Here is a 17175-nt window from a genome sequence, read left to right on the forward strand (position 1 = left end):
GAAACCTCAATTTGAACATGCTAATGGGAGATAATGTAACCAACGACCTCAGTGTGTTTAGGGTTCCTAGCACCTTTAATCCACCTTTGAACCCCTTAATTAAAACATTCGAACAGTTTTGTGAATTGGATATTCGCAACTTAGCACAGTCTAAAACAGTTGTACACTCAAATAAAAACAAAGATTTTCTTAAGGAAAGAGATTGTTTAGACTTTATGAAAGTAAATGCAATAAGAATATGTAAGCCAGACAAGGGTGGAGGTGTTGTTATTTTTGACAATGATGATTACTCTAGTAGGATGTTAAAATTGTTAAATTCACCCTCTTACGCTGTAAGTTCACTTTCCGAATTGAATAAAGTGTATAGTTTAATTAAGAATGTAATAGAAGACCTTTACATTGAAGGGAGAATTACTCAACCCATATACAATTTTATGTCTATTTCTTTTCCCAGATTCCCTTGTTTTTTTGGTATTCCAAAAATTCATAAAAACCTGGTGAATCCACCCATGTGTCCCTTGGTCGACAGTAGAGGTTCACCTACATATACATGTGCCAAAGTTGTAGATTTTATTTTACAAACATATTTGGTAAACATCAAACAAATATGTAAGGATTCATGGACTTTTCTGAGGAACATCAACGATTTGGACTTTCAGTCTAGCAACAACTTCTTGACCATAGATGTCAAGGATTTATATACATGTATTCCCCACAAGGAGGCTTTAGAATGGATTAATGAGTTGTTAATACTCCAAGGGTGTCCCCAGATGAGTGCTTGTTAGTAGATGAACTGTTAAGTTTAATTCTAGAAAACAACTTTTTCGTTTTCGAAGAAATGTTTTTCCTTCAAAAGATCGGGGTAGCCATGGGTTCTCCGTGCGGTGCTAGTGTGGCCAATATGGTCATGGCTTATTGGGAACACTTGTATGTGAACAACAATTGTAGTTTTAAAGAACACATTGTGTTCTATACTCGTTTTTTGGATGACATCTTTATACTATTTGATGGTGACGAAGCACTTAGTGAAAAATTGGTTGAGTATTTAAATACAACCACTTCCTTTTTAAAATTTACACATATGTTTGATGTTAATTCCATTGCTTATCTGGACATTACATTATCTAAAGATAGGGCTTTGGGGAGATATACTGCGGCCATCCATAGGAAGAAAACTTACTGCAATTCAATGCTTCACTTTACAAGTTGTCACCCATACCATCAGAAACGGGCCATAGTAAAAGGTCAATTGGTCCGTGCCGCACGTATCGTCACTATTGATGGTGAATTTTATGAAGAATGTGAATACATGAAAATGATGTTTTTAGCCCGTGGTTATCCCGAGTTATTAATTAATGAATTGATTAATGAAGTTTCAATGAAACGTCAGTCACATTTTTATACACCGCTGTTAAATAAGACTAGTAATAGTCTAACTTGTAATAATGTTGAGACGACTAATTTTGTTGAAGCTTCTGTAATTCAGGATGACCCTAAGGTTCTTTCTACTTCTTTTATTACTACATATAACTTGGATAGTAATAGCTGTTTTAGAATCTTGAAGAAAAACTGGGAAATTTTCAAGAGTGACAGTAGTGTCTTTAATAGTGTAGGTGAACACCCACTTGTGACATATAGGAGAGGTATGAACCTTAAAACATACTGTGAACTTAAGAAAGCTAATATTGTTAGGACACCTGGCATGTACAAATGCCAAACCTGCAATTATTGTTCATACATTATAGAATCTAACAGGTTTAGTGTGAATAATTTACATTATAATTTGAAATGGAGAAACAATTGTAACTCTAAGTTAGTTGTGTATCTTGCTAAGTGCCAGTTTTGTCCAGCGTTCTACGTTGGCAAAACTGAAAGAAAACTTCGAAACCGTATTTATGAGCATTTGTATGCTATCAGGAAAAACAAAACTGAAAATGCTTTGGCTAAGCATGTTGGTTCCTTTCCTGACCATAAGTTTAAATTTATTATAATAGATCAAGTCCATAGTGATTTTAGAGGTGGTCCTGAGGTTCTTAAACTCGATGAAATGGAACTTTCCTGGCAAATAAGATTAAATGCTTATTGTTTGCCAGGTTTAAATGAAGGATGTATTTTGAGTAGCATATTAAAATTGAAAAATTTAAGACGTTAAAAAACCTGTTGACATTTTAACATATATCTGGTTTTTAGTTGTATTGTTTATTGAGTATTTTATTATACGCTTATTCATGTAAAACTAGTAAAAGTAAGGTGGCATTATGTATTTACTGTGTAGTAACTGTTTAAGTGATTTTTAAATTAATTATGTACAATCTTTGATTGGTTGGTAAGGTGTATTTAAATGAGATGTTTTACTGTGTGATTTGTCTGATGAAGTTTGTGATTTGCCATAAACGAAAAGCGCTTTACAATATACCAACTGTGTGTGCTTCTTTCATCTTGCTCAGTTTTTATCTAGTTCATTTATGAAAGTCTATTTTTCTTTATTTAATTATTTGCTAAACTGAGTAAGTGGACTAACACATGCAGATCTTTTTCAGCCATATTCCAGGTCACACTGACAACAGTATGGAATACGTGTAGGAATATTTTAGAGTAGTCACTAAGCACCATGTTTGGCAGGGGGGAAGAAATTAGAATGCTTTCAGGAAACTCACATGGATATGGGGAGAATATTTGTTTACACTGATCACTCCTGACCATTTGCAGGCATTGTCTGGATACGTATAATATATGTGATATATGCATAATACATTTGGTGCCAAAATACCTCCCCAGTTCAGTCAACTGATTTCCAGATTTCAATTTTGGGTCTATATTAGAAGCACGGAAATGTTTCTAAACGAATATGGAAATAGCGACACATATTCATCGAATCGCATTTAAGTGATTCGATGAATATGCCATTGGGCAAGGACATGGTTGGCCAACTTCACGGAGTTGCCCTTTCCTTCCCTATAGTGCGATATTGGAGTTGGTATAATTAGTTAGGGGAGATGTGGGCGAAGCCCCCCACCTGTTTATGATGTTAAATTATTTTTTTTTAGCGAACAGCTGCGTAAGTTTTTTCCCTAGGGAAAAATTTGCTTACATGGCCATTCTTTATTTTTAGGTTTCATGCATTGTGTCAACTTTTATGTAGTCGCACATATGCACTTTCATTCTTATAATACAGACCCTTCAATTTCTTCTTGCACTCTGATTTTGTATATGATTTTAACACTGTTATACTCCAGCAGTACCTTTATGAATCAAGCTGTTTCTGTTTTTCTACTTTGAACCCATGTCTCCCACCACTTCTTTGAGATTATTTTGTGCCTATCTAATGAGTGCCACAAGCATTTCTCTATCATATTGTTAAACTGAATTGGTAACATTCTGCTGCAAATCTTAGTGATAAGAAGTCACCTCACATCACAGTATATAGTTTTTTTATTTTATTTTTTAAACTTATATTTCTTGTTTACATACTCACTGAGACTGAGTATTCCACAGTTACTTCTAGTAATCCTGCTCAATAACAACCAGTCATAAACCCCATATCAGTAAAAGGAGCAAAAGAAAATATATTACCTCTCTTTCAATTTTCAAGTTAAGCCTAGTGCCATTTTCTTCTGAGAAAGCAATGGGATGCTTCACAAAACCAGATGGTTAATCTGACCGGTTTTGAGTTGAAGACAGTGTTGAGCACTCAGCAACAGCAACTGACTGCTACAGTGGTCTGAATAGTTGACCCTGAAAGCCAGACAAGAGAAGTAAACCTGCAGTCATTAATAATACTAGACTATCTACTAGTGTAATAATACATGGCAGGAAATGTCTGTTCCACTAACAAGACTTGTAACTACTATGGAAGAAAGATTATCAGTAGGAAAATGTCTAGACCACATAAGGTATAATAGCCCTATCATAGCCTAGTGCAGGGCCCCCCTTGAACTAGTGGGGTCCTATTGGACCAAATAGGTCAAACTGGCCAAAGACCAGCTGTGTGTGTGTGTGTGTGTGTGTGTGTGTGTGTGTGTGTGTGTGTGTGTAAGACATCAGAGTGAATAAGTGAGTAAGGGAGCGTGTTTTATGATGAGCTGCTGCTGCGGATTATTTCCCTGTCTTCCACTGATTGCAGGGATATTTCTGTCTCACCCACCAGCTTAAATTAGATTCAGTGGGTAATCACAAAATAAAATTACTGAATGATGAATGAATGAATGAAGGAATGAAAATGTTTACCAAGTAGCATAACAAGTTTACTGTTGACACACTACCTATTAATTGAGCATATCAGTGTCATGAAATTATGCCTGTTCCTTTTAATAATATGCATGTTTCACCATTTATTTTTTTATTATTTAAACATGTATTATAAGTGATTTACTAAATATCAAACTACAGATGATAACTGTACAAATAATTAATATACTAGTTTCAAATTAGTTTTATTCTTTTCAGAACTTCTTTTTATTTACATAGTGTTCCTCATATATTCCTATGCATTTATTCCTTTCTGTGATTAATAGAATTATGTTTAAGTTTTAGACTTTGTGAATCTTTTCTGTAACTTTCCAGGCCTTCTCTCTAAATGAGCTTTGCCTAACTAGACAGTCTGTTCATGTAACACATACACACATACACGCACAGAAACATATTGAATACATACTGAATTCTAGATAATTGATATAAGAGATTTGGTAGATCTGATCTTCAATATAATGCTTCACATGTTCAGCCAGAAATAAAATGAAGACGTGTCATGTAAGGAAATGACTGACAAGTGGAGCTGATGTAATGCTAAAAAGATGAGTACTTGTTCTATAAAAAAATTAACCCTGGAAACAACAAAGGCATTTGCCTCTTACTGTAAAAGGTATTGCAGAGGGTCACTGGTCTAGTGGAACAATGCAAGGAAAAGTTTAATACCCAGTCCAATACCCAAGAAACCAAGGTCTTTAATGAAAATGGTCTGAATCAAAACCAGGAACACAGGCAAAGAAAGCTTGCATACTCAGTTTAAATAAGAATGAAAAGAACTGTGAGTTATTGAACTTTAATTTGAGAATTAATATATGTTTAAATACATTTCAAAGAGTTATCAAACTTCCATGTTGATAACTTTAAGTAAAGGTACAATTTAATTTATAAATGTTGCCCTTTCATGTTATATGAAAGACAAAGATTGGCAACACGTGTACTCTGAAGAAAGATAATCAGAGGTAGAAAATGCATGACATTTGAGTCAAATTTCCTAATATGTAGCTTGAGGGGTCCTCCAGATGCCATGGTGGTTGATTTAAAGTGAGCATAATTCAAGTCTGCTCTATTAAGCTTGCAAGTTAAAGTGAATTTAAACTGCAAAATATACATTAACTGGGAAATATAATATAATGAAGCTGATAAAGTGTCAATGTTTTAATGAATATAGCTGTCATAGAAAGGTTACTTGGCTGGGTGCCGATGGAGTCTGTGTACAGAAGTTTGCTGTGAGTCAAGAAAGGTCTGCATATGCCAGCAAGAAATTGTGTTTGAGGTAGAGCAATGTAGTAAAAATATTGCACTCAAATTTACCCCAGAAGTATTTGAAACTTTACTTTCCACAATGGGAATAACAATGAATATATTAAACATACATTGAAATGGAGGTTGGGAGCAAATCTAATAAAACATTGCTAAATGAGGTCTTAGCTGACTACTAGATCAGTGATATATATAATGGATTAAACAGATAGCATTGTAAATGAATTGTGAGTGAAAAAGCCTGAGCAGTTGCAATTTATCTGCCAGTAATTGTGCAGTGTAATGCTTAGAAATGAATAGCATTCCATTGAAATGTGATGATGGGATCATATGTGCTTAAACAATATGTGCACTGTTTCTAACTAAAGCTTGTGGTTGTTGGCCTGTGAAAAATTCTGTACTTGGAATAGAAATAAGTACAGACAAGTGTTGAGGTTGGGCTGTGAACTTAAAGATTAAATGCACATCTGGTGACCTAATACTGAGATCACTCCTGAAAAGAGTTACAGGATATTAAGCAGTTAAAACCAATGCATAAGGACTGAAAGCAAACTAAGCTGCAATTCTAAATACTGTATCTTTGCATGAATTGGTGGACAATTAACAGGACACTGGGCTATACAAAAATCTGACAGTGAAATCTAATAAGCTTTTTGAGTTGAAAAATCATTAAAGAAATAATGTATGCAGTAATACTTGTGCTAAAGGTCTCAACATTTTATCTCCTAACAAAGACAATAATGCTAAGATGCAACAATGGTAAACTGCTGCTGAAACAAAACAGATTATAACTGACTCAAAGGTATGTCAGAGGGTTAGATATAAGCTTCAAAATGGCAAAACAGAGATACTGGGCCGGATTTACGAAGGCTTGCACGGAGTCTTAGAGTAGAGTAAGACTCCATGCAGCCAACATGTCCGCCGAGTGATCCAGGAACAGCTGGCAGGGGCGTGCAACAGAGCTTCTAAAACTACTCTTACACGGACAGGGCTAGATTATGCAAATTACCTTATTTGCTGGCGAAAGCCATGCAAATGAGGTAAATTTGCAAAACAGGAAACCCAAAACTGTCAGAGTAAGAGTAGTGTTATTTGCAGAAATGTACTCTGTTGACAACTGAGTACCATTCTGCAAATAGCAAAACTGAGCCGTGACAGCTCCAAATAAAGGTTGCATCCAGTTGAGGAAGCATGCCAATGGCCAAATATATGGCCATTGGCAATGTTCCCCGATGCAAAATTAAAAAAAATATATATTTTTTTACCTTGATCTCCGAAGTTTAAGCATAGCGCAGTGCCACGCAAACGTGCTGCACTCTAAAAAACAGAAAACCAGAAATTAAAAGCCACAAATAGGGATTTTATAGCAAATCGTTAGTTTCAATGCAAGTGAATGGCAGGCTGAAGACAACATGGCAACCGAGTATAGGTTGCTAAGGGGGTAAGCTCAGTCTAAGAGATGTAACCAAGCATTACTAGGCAATCCCATATAAATGAGGGTAAGGATAGTGAATCCCACGTTTACATAGCAAATGAGCACAGTCAGTGGAGAGTATGAGTAGGATAAGGGGAGTAACACAGTAGAAGAGAGGTGACATCATGAGGGGGGTATGTATGAAAGAATGTAAGCTCATTGGAGCAGAGTGGCATGTGTTTGCTGCCAGTTACTCATCACTGGAAGAGGTGTGTCAACAGGTATCCTAGCTAAAGGCAAGAAATAGAAGGTGTATGCCATGGAAAACACTAAAGTTTCTTGTTAAAGTGCCCGCAATGTGTTTGTGTGCAGGTGAGCACCTGTACATCCGAGTAAAACTGTGTGCATGTGTGTGCACCCATGTGAGTGTGTTTAAGCCGGAGTAAGTATGTGTAAGGTTGTTTAAAGTTGTGTATGCGTGTTTGCACCTGTGTGCACGTGTTTAAGCAGGAATCAGCAAGTGTTAGGCCGTGTAAGCATGTGTGTGTGCATGTGAGCTGGGGTGCATGTGTTTGCGCTTGTGTGCACGGTGCTGCCCCCCTGAGGAAACAGAAAGGGAAAGGGAAGCACAACAAATAGTAGGAAGTTAACCAGGGAGAACTAGCAGAGCTAGCAGGTGAAAACAATCAGAATCAGGTAATTACACAGGCAGTACACTAGCCAAGCCCAGCCCAGCACTTAAAACTCTGCAAACAACTTTCCACCATGTTTTCCTCAGAGACATTGCAACATTGCAGTAAACTAAGAGAAGTGAAAACTTAAAAAGCTTTACTGAGACAAAGAAATGTTAGGGGCTGCCGTTGCTGTTATAAGGAGACATATGCAACATGCTGAGGGTGGTGACAATGCAAATGTTGCTGAGCAACCCCCAGTGAGGAGACGGAGAAGAGTGCACAGGCCCACGACAGAGACCTCATGCAGCAAATGGTTGAGCTGTGCAGGCCACACCTCACACACAGATCCAACAGAGGGGAACCCATCACAGTGGAAATCAAGGTATGTGTTGGCCTAAGAATACTAGCAACAGGTACCTTCCAGAGACCAACTGGTGATATGATGCGGATATCACAGGCATCAGCATCCAGGGTACTACACCAGTTCCTGAATGCCATGTCAGCACATGTTGGTGATCATGTATATTTCCCCAATTCCAGTGAGGTATAGGCCAGCAATATGCATCTTTTCCAGCAAATAGCGGAATACCCTGAGGTAGTGGGTGCAATAGACTGCACACACATATGCATCAAAGCACCAGCCAGGGGTAGGGCCTACATTAACCGCAAGGACTTCCCCTCCATCAACTGCCAGGTCATGTGTGATGCCCAGGGCATAATACTGAATGTGTGTGCTGGCTGCCCTGGAAGCTATCATGATTCCCATATCTGGCATCTGACACAGCTGTATCAGACATTTGCCAATGGGGATATCCCTCATGGTCACCTAGTGGGGGATGCTGGATATGCACTGGAGCCATGGCTGATGACACCCATCAGAAATGCACACACACATGAACAGGAACGCCATAATGAGGCACATGCACAAACATGAAATGTAATCAAGCATGTGTTTGGTCTGCTCAAGTCACGGTTCCGGTGCCTGGACACATCTGGTGGAGCCTTGCAGTACTCACCAACTACATGTACCCAAATTGTTATGGTATGTGCTATGCTACATAATATGATCCTGTGAAAACAGCTGCAGCAGGAGCAGCATAGGCCCGGGCCAAACAGCCCCCCACCATTGCCAAGGCCATCACAGGCAAAGCGTGACTCGGAGGAGGAACGACCTGAGCCTGCCCCAGTAGGCAGAAGGAAGCATGCCCAGTATGCTTTGGCCTTGGCAAAGAGGCAACACATACCACATACAATGGCTCAGTAGGAACCCTGGAAATTATACCTCTCTCTGACTTGCACATATAGTAAAATGGATGCCTAACTTGACACTACCTGTTTTCAAACATGTATAGGGAGTGTACTATGTGCATCTGACATAGGCAGCCCTGTAGCACCACCTGAGGCATGATTGCCATATTTTAAGCAATATAAAGCAGTGCTAAACAGCTTTTACCACTATTTAGCATATGTAAACAAAATTGCACACACTAACTAGCACAACTTTGGGCAATGTTGAGCAATATTGGGCAACGTTCAGCAATGTTGGTTAATGTTGAGCAATGTTGGGCAAGTTTGGTCAAACTTGGGCATAGCTGAGCAAAAGCAAGTAAACATGCTCATATCTGCTTTACTGGTCCTTAAGCAGTCTGGTCTGCCCAGTATGAAAATATAAAGCAGTGACAGGCCTCGAACCCAGAATACTGTGCACTATAGTCACAGTACTGAACTACCAAACCCTGACAGTATTTCACTAGTCAGTCTGTATGAAGAAATGTTGATAAGTCTATGCAAAGTGTCTCATGGAAACCCTGCAGGCATAGCATAATCCCTGTCGAGTTATGACACAAAGGTAAGCCCTGCAGTAAAAATATAACTTGATTTTCAACACACATATAGTATAAATTTTAATATTGGGCATGTTCACACACGTTAACAAATGTAGTGGACTTCAGACAGCAACATACTGAAAGGTCACACTGGGCATGCTCATACATGAATAAATGCGACAAATGTCAGGCAACAAAACACTGAAAGGCCAAACTGGGCATGCTCACACACTTAGCCCATGTCTGAGTACAGCAGTGGGCCACACATATCTGGCAGTTGCATGTGTTAACCCAGGAGCCTCTCTTTATTTACCAATCCTGCCTTGTGCACACAGTTATATGACAACAGACAAATATATAATATATTGGAACCCTGTCATAATCAGATATGTACTTCAGATACCTAGGTTGTTCACAGAAAGTGGGAAAGCAAAGAAGATAAAAACCTGCAATCAGTATCATCAATAAACAATGTGCACTCCAAACATTATCATGGGTTCATAGGTTCATAGGTTGATACTAGGGCATTTATAAGCCTAGCCAGAGTGTGTTTGGCTTTCACCACCCTTTTAGATTAGTAGACTGTGCCTTTGAATAGTAGGTCACACAAGATAGCCCTTTTATGGTTAGTTTATTGTGCCTCTGTCTAGCAGGGACCCAGAAGAGATCCCAGGGGTAAACATATGATCTCCCATCCACTCATCAAGATTTCTCTTGAAGTGGGTCAGTGGGGAACTCTGCCTAACTTGGACTGGGATTCCGTTCCAGAGTGAGGGAAGCCACTGGGATATGAATCTGGCCCTCTGGCATGTCCTTTTTATTTCTGTGCTGAGGTTTGAGTCCCTGGAGTGTGTAGCTCTAAGGGATTTGGATATCCTGTGGTTGAGCATGACCATTAATTCTGGGTTGGACATGGCTTTATACATCAGGCACAGATCGCATCTGAGTAGGCTGTAAGCAACTGAGTAGAGCTGGAGTTTCTTTAGGAGAACTGCGTAGGGCATCTGTTTGAGTCCCTTGATCCACTTGGTGAGGTACTTTTAGGGTCATTACAGTTGCTGCAGGTGTCGGGTAAGGTACATCCCAAATGGGGCATTGTATTCAAGTATGGGCCTGATGAGTAGAGGGGCACAATAACCTCTCTTGATCTAGATATGAAACCTTTTGTGATAAGGTAGACTATATAGAAGGTCTTTCTAACCACTTTGGCAACATGATTGTCAAAGGAGAGAATACTATCTACTTATTTATTTTTATTTAGTTTATTTTACATTTGTTAACTGGGCTAGTCCAACTGGATATATTTCCATTTTCAGCAGAGGCCTGGGGAGAAAAGCTTCACATTAACATTAAAAACAAAGGGCGGGATTCACAAAGCCTCCGTGTAAGAGTTATAACTCATACATGGAGGCTGCAGTTAAACGGAGTAATGTCAGCATGCTCTGCATATTCATGAGAGCATGCTGAATCACACTTAAGGCCAACACGGTCCATGTAAGAGAGTAGGGGCGTGTCCGTAGGCCGAGCCCTGTAAGCGGACACGCCCCCAGAAGAGGAAAAGTTTCCAAAGTAAACACCCACGACAGAGTCCACGGAAATGTGAATAAACAGAACACAACACATGCCCCTACAGACTATGAACAGAAAACATATAAATAAACATGTTATATATTTTTTTAAATTGTAAAAATGTTTAACCGTGAGTGAGCTCGTTTGCACGGGCGTGCCCGTAGCGCAGCTACAGTTAGCAGTCAGTGGAAAAGCATATAAGAACTAAATATGCAAAATAAGCCAGGAAGCAATAGCGTAGCAGTAGAGATGTTGGCTGAAGAGCAGGCATTCATGGTTCGAGCCCCCGCAACACCAATATTTTATTTTTAGCAAAATAAGCAAGAAACAAGTCCCTGACAAATATGTACACATAAAACCACATTTTATGTAAAATGTAATGAAATAGCCCATTTATATTGAAGAAATGTGAGGTAACAAAAGAATAAAAAATGCAAGATGTGCCCATAGCTGAGCTACAGTTTAACAGAGTGAGTGCATCTGCCCGTAGATGAGCAGTGGTTTAACTGGTGCAAAATGAGTGCCCGTAGCTGAGCAGTGGTTTAACATGCTAAATCTATGTGCCCCTAACTGAGCTGAGCGTAATATGCGTGCCGATAGCCAAATGAGGCTTAAAGCAGCGTACCCCGTTTGCGCGGAGCTGCGCACCGCGCAAACAAGGTAACCGACGGGCAACGTTGAGCAAGCCGTATCAAAACTGTCTTTACACAGACACACCCCTCAGCATGTCTAGACAGTCATGAAAAATAAACAGCAGTGGCCAGGTTCAAACCCAGAATACTATACACCATAGTCAAGGTACTGAACCACTAAGCCATGACAGCAGTACCTATAAATGCAATAACAGCTAATATATAGGAATGAATACAAACTGGAGCATGACAATGCAGGTTTACTGAAGTTGATACAATTCCAAAATGGCCAATCACAGATATGTGTGGGAAAAACGGACTATATAAGCCCCATAGGTGGGAATACACAGCATAAACGATTGTAGAACTGACCTGCAGGCAGAATGACAGGAGTAGGAGAGGGTAGTTGCTTTCGAGCACAGAGGTGGGGCATTGAGGAGTCCAGGTACATGGTCTGGCTCCTAGTCCATAATCATGAGGCCCGACTCATGCAGGGCCAGGTCCTCTGGGGAGCATACAGGGCCGAGGCGTGGGACCGGTTGGCTCATGATCTCACCAGTGCCACAGGGATTCCAAGGACTGGTGAGCAGGTCCATCACCACCATGCAGACCTGAAGAGATGCAAGCAGGACCATCTGAACCTTTGGATCCATGAGGCCCGGCAAGCACCCAATGCCCCACTACTGAGTAAGTTACATTTAATTATGTATGTAAGAAATTAAACTAGCTGATATTATGGAGATGTGTATTCCAATATTACTTCATTTATATTACAGCTGCAGGTGTCCGTTCTGTGAACCGCAGAGCCTATGGTGATAGGCTGGTGCGGTTGCACCACCAGGCAGGTCAGTAATCCACTACCAGTAACTGTAAAGAAATATAAAAGTATGACAGTCAGCAAAAGAGTGCAGTGTAGTCAGTAAGGAATAAAATGTGCAAGTAACAGTGTGAAAGTGTCTGCAAGTCTTGCTTGATTACAAAAGTGTGTTTCAGCCTGTAAGTTAAACCGAAAAATGAAACTGTCTGACATATATTCAAAAATAAAAATGCTCTACCTGTAAGAAAATAGTACACAACCTGCAGTAGGCTGAAAAGTATAGCTGCAGAAGATGATGAAATCACATGTGTGAAATATATCCCTGTTGAAATACTGAAACATGACAGAAGTGAGACTGCTGGAAAGGATTGTAAAAACTACAGGTAAAACATGTCAATAAAGCCTAGAAGTAAGTACCATCCTGAATAGTAAAATGAAAGCAAGTGAGAGAGTGTGAGAAAGTGTCATGAATCCAGCTATACAGTAGTAATAACCCCTGAATAAAGTATACTGCAGTCAAGACAGAATGAAATACATGTGAGAATCAAAACCAAACAGCGAAATCTGTTCAAAGTGTTGCTGCATCTGGAATGTGTATCCCAAAATCTGGATATGTTGCTCTCAGTCTGCAATATGCAGATAGGATGTTTGTCTGATATACCAAACATCCACACTTGTCTATAGCTATATAAACAAATGTAGCAGGATGATGTAGCTGAACAAAGCTAGATATGAATGTGTATGAAGAATAATAAAATGTATATTGATGTTGCAGTAACAGTCCTATCACCAAGTTGAAATAGTTATCATATAGGAAACTGTAGTTAGAACAGTAGTGTGCATATAACTGTAGCTATTAGAAATGTACAGCATATGTATTGGTATTCGAAGGTGTTAATATTATTTTCTTTACCCCACCCTATAACCACATATAACCCATTCCACGTGAAAATGGTATGTGCAATCACAATTAACACCCCTGGACGTTTGTCCTGTTTAGTCATATATATTTACATGTCCGTTGATGCATCTGACCTGTTCATACATCCAAACCTGATGGCCTGTTGCCATCAATTAACCCTGCATTTTGTTGGACTGTGTATTTCTGTTCAATTTATGCATGTGTTATGCACGCTGTTCAATGGTGTGAATATTGGGCGTTTGGTTAATGGGAATACTAATGCATGCTGTTACAACTAATTGTGAATGGTATTATATGTCACTAACCCAAACTGTCATGACATAATGCAAATCATAGGACGACAGGGAAGGCGGGTTCCAGCGGACCCACCTCTCCCACCACAGCTGGCGAGTGCACCTGGCACTAGTGCCGAGTCCGGACCCTCCTCCGGTGGCCCTGTGCCACCTGTGGGTGGAAGCACTGCAGGGGATGGGGCTCGCCCCCCCCCCTCTGCAAGTGTGGCCGGAGGAGAACCACCACTCACCCTCCATAGCGTCCGGACTGTGGTGCGTAGGGAGATTCGGGACTCTGTTCTCGAGCCCCTACACCAGCTTGAGGCACAGGTGGTGCAACTAACAGGCATACCTGTTGCCCGGCCTACACAGCCCCCAGCACAGCCCTGTCCTGGGCAGTGAAGGAACAGTGGCAACTGCCTATGGGTGGGGATATCAGTTCCACTGTTGCCATCTGTGGGCGCATGGGCTATGGATATCCAAACCTCCATCCCCATCAATTGTGTAACCCCCCCACATGTGTCATACACCGCCCCTGTATGCGTCTTGTTTGTCTTGTCTGTTTACCTACCCAACCTACCTCCCCAGCTGTACCGACTTCCTTCACCTGACATACCACTCTCACCTGAAAACAAAAAAAAAAAAAGGGCACTCTGTACCCACAAAAAAATTACGCCCCATACATAGCTGCCCATTCTGCACACATGTCTGCTGGACAGGGAATCTATCAATTACAATTGGCTGTACAACAAGTATTATTATTGTCCTGACGCCTCTCTCAGGGGTGGAAGGTTTCAAATTTCACACCAAATTACATACATATGCACAGCTGTTGCTGATGAAGAAATGGGCAGCTATGGGCCTTACCTACATCCCTCCTGCAAATCCCAGGCTTGTTTCCCTACTGTCTTACCCTCTTTGTGACCCCTTTTTCACCACTTTCCTGTCTCCCCATTTTCATTTCTTTCAAAGAAAATAGCGCAGGTGTGCGCCAGAGTAAGCACCGTTAAGCGGTTGTAAGCGGGTGTGCGCATGTGTGCGCATAGCTAACCGCCAGTGCGCATGCGTGAGCTCCGCGCAAACCAGCGCTAACCCGGTTACAACTGCTTAAAAGTGCCTTAGTCTCTTTGATTGACAGGTCCTGTACTCAGTTCAAAAGCAAAATAAAATCCCACTGTCAGTCCCGAACCCAGGACCTTGGAAACACTAGTCTGTATGACCTACCACTAAGCCATGACTCTTATAGAAAAACATTGTGCTAAAATAAATATAACATGTAATAGTAGGGATGAATGTAAAGGGAATATAGGATGTGTAGTACACAAAGCATGTCATTTAGAATTACTGTCAAAACTACTGGATTTCCATAATAGTAGTGTGTGAACAGAAACAGCCATGCTAGTTGGTAGCTTGTAGATAATAATGTCAGTTAAAGTACATATATAAATGTATGTATATGTACATATATATATATATGAATATATATCTATATATAGTTGTAGGAGTCATTGTGCATACACACTTGCTACAGGGAACATGAGAGAGGAATGGAGAAATGTGAATATACAACACAGCCTGAATCATGAGAGAGATACTAACCTTTACACTTAGAGAACACTCTCCACAGCATACCAACATGGTCCCCACCCTCACAATCTGAAAGGGCAACGCCTATCCCACATACCCTTTTATAGCACTGATCTGAAATCACAGTGAGAACTGCAATCAGTACACAACTGGCTGTATGCAATTAGCAAATGCTGGCTTACAATTGGTGCAGAGACCGTCACATGGACCTATGCAGATACCTACAAAAGCATCTAGTGCTAACACTCCACACATGCAATACATTCATTGCACTGTCTGGAAGCAGACAGAGGGAGAGCGAGAAGTGAGAGAGAGAGAGAGCAAAAAAAAAAAAAATTATATACTGTGACTCTGTCACCCGAAGCTGTCAGCACTGACAGTAGCAGCAGCAAGCAGAAGCAGTGTTAACACAACCAGCTGCGACAAACACAGGTAATGCAAAGTAGCAGGTTAATAGTGTGCATACTGTGAACCCTCCAAATGTGTCATAGGTCTGTATCCATAGGTATGTCCATGTGATATGTTGTGTGTACGTAGTTCCACCAAAAGGGGATGACCATACATTACATGTCAATCAGTCTTAGGCCATGATCCTGGCAGCAGTTGTCTGTGCGTTGCCCCAGCAATGGCTGTAGTGACTGCTTTGAAAGGTTAGCCAGGTTCAAAAGGCAGGATCAGCCCATCACAAAGGCACACTGGCTGGGAACAAGTGTCTGCAGGTACCCGATATCACTGCATATGCATCCCATACTGCATAATTCCATAGCTTAGCAGACCAGGCCCGTTATGCACATGATGTGGTAATTCCCAGGGTCAGTCAAGGTGCCCCCTTAGTGGTGTGGGACCACTGTTGCTGTATGCCACTGTCCAGGTACATATCCTGTAGTATGGCCAAGATAAATTATCAGTGTTATATGCGGTTGTATGTCCTCTCGGAGTGCAGGTAGCACACATCCAGGGATACCATGAGGTCACAGTGATGCTGTGTGTTCTTCTCTGCTGAGGGTGGCCCTCACCTGGACATGTGAGATGATAGGGAGGTTACATCCAGCTGTGATAAATATTTCAACTGGTGGAGGAGAAGGGGGGGATACGTGCACCGAACATGTCTTCAAGATTGTTGCCAATATCCGTGTGTTTGGTGAATGTTAAGTAGGTGTGTATTAACACAGAGCATATCTGAGGCATGTGGTCCATATGTGTAACATAACTGAAGAAGGCCTTGTGGTCATCCATAGTGTTTGTGTCTATTTCCCTCCCAGAGTAGGCCGTGGCTGTTGTTATGACGGACCGTAGCGTAGTACCAGTGCTGACCACAGATGCCTTCCCTTAATGTGAATGTGCTCTGTCCTGCAGTAGCCTCCTGCTATTGTTATACAATCTGCCTGTCTGGGGTCCAGCGGACAGGATGCCTAACCTTTGTGCATAGGGTCTGGGTTAGAAATGTGTGTGCAAGTTCCATGCAATCTGTGGCATGTCCGTGGTAAGCATTTGCAAAGGGGTCAGCAGTGTGACTTGTGGCTTCCACTGGCCCAGTGTGCTGCATGGATACCATCTCAGTCCCAGCAAGTGAATAACTGTCTAATCACATACATATCAAAGTAGTCTACTGTGCTGGTGGTGGTGGTGGGATATGTATATCCAGGCCGAGTAACTTCTGTCCACATCACAGTAGTGGACGGTGTCCCACATACAGTACCTTGGGATGAACCCCCAGAGTGAGGTTGTGCATTGCACCTGTCAGTGTGTGCTGACCGATGGGGCATGCTACTATGTTGTGTGGAATGTGGCAGGTATTGTTGCACAGGTGTTGGCTGAGCACTGATATCTGGCCATGTACCTGTGTATCCACCATGACACACACACATTCAACATATGGAAGTAGTAGTATATCACTACACATGAGTATCATGTATAGTATGTGTGCCATATATTGCTGACATGGTCTGCTGAT

Source organism: Protopterus annectens, chromosome 10.part0, assembly GCF_019279795.1.
Source record: "Protopterus annectens isolate FY-2018-M chromosome 10.part0, PAN1.0, whole genome shotgun sequence".
Taxonomy (NCBI): domain Eukaryota; kingdom Metazoa; phylum Chordata; order Ceratodontiformes; family Protopteridae; genus Protopterus; species Protopterus annectens.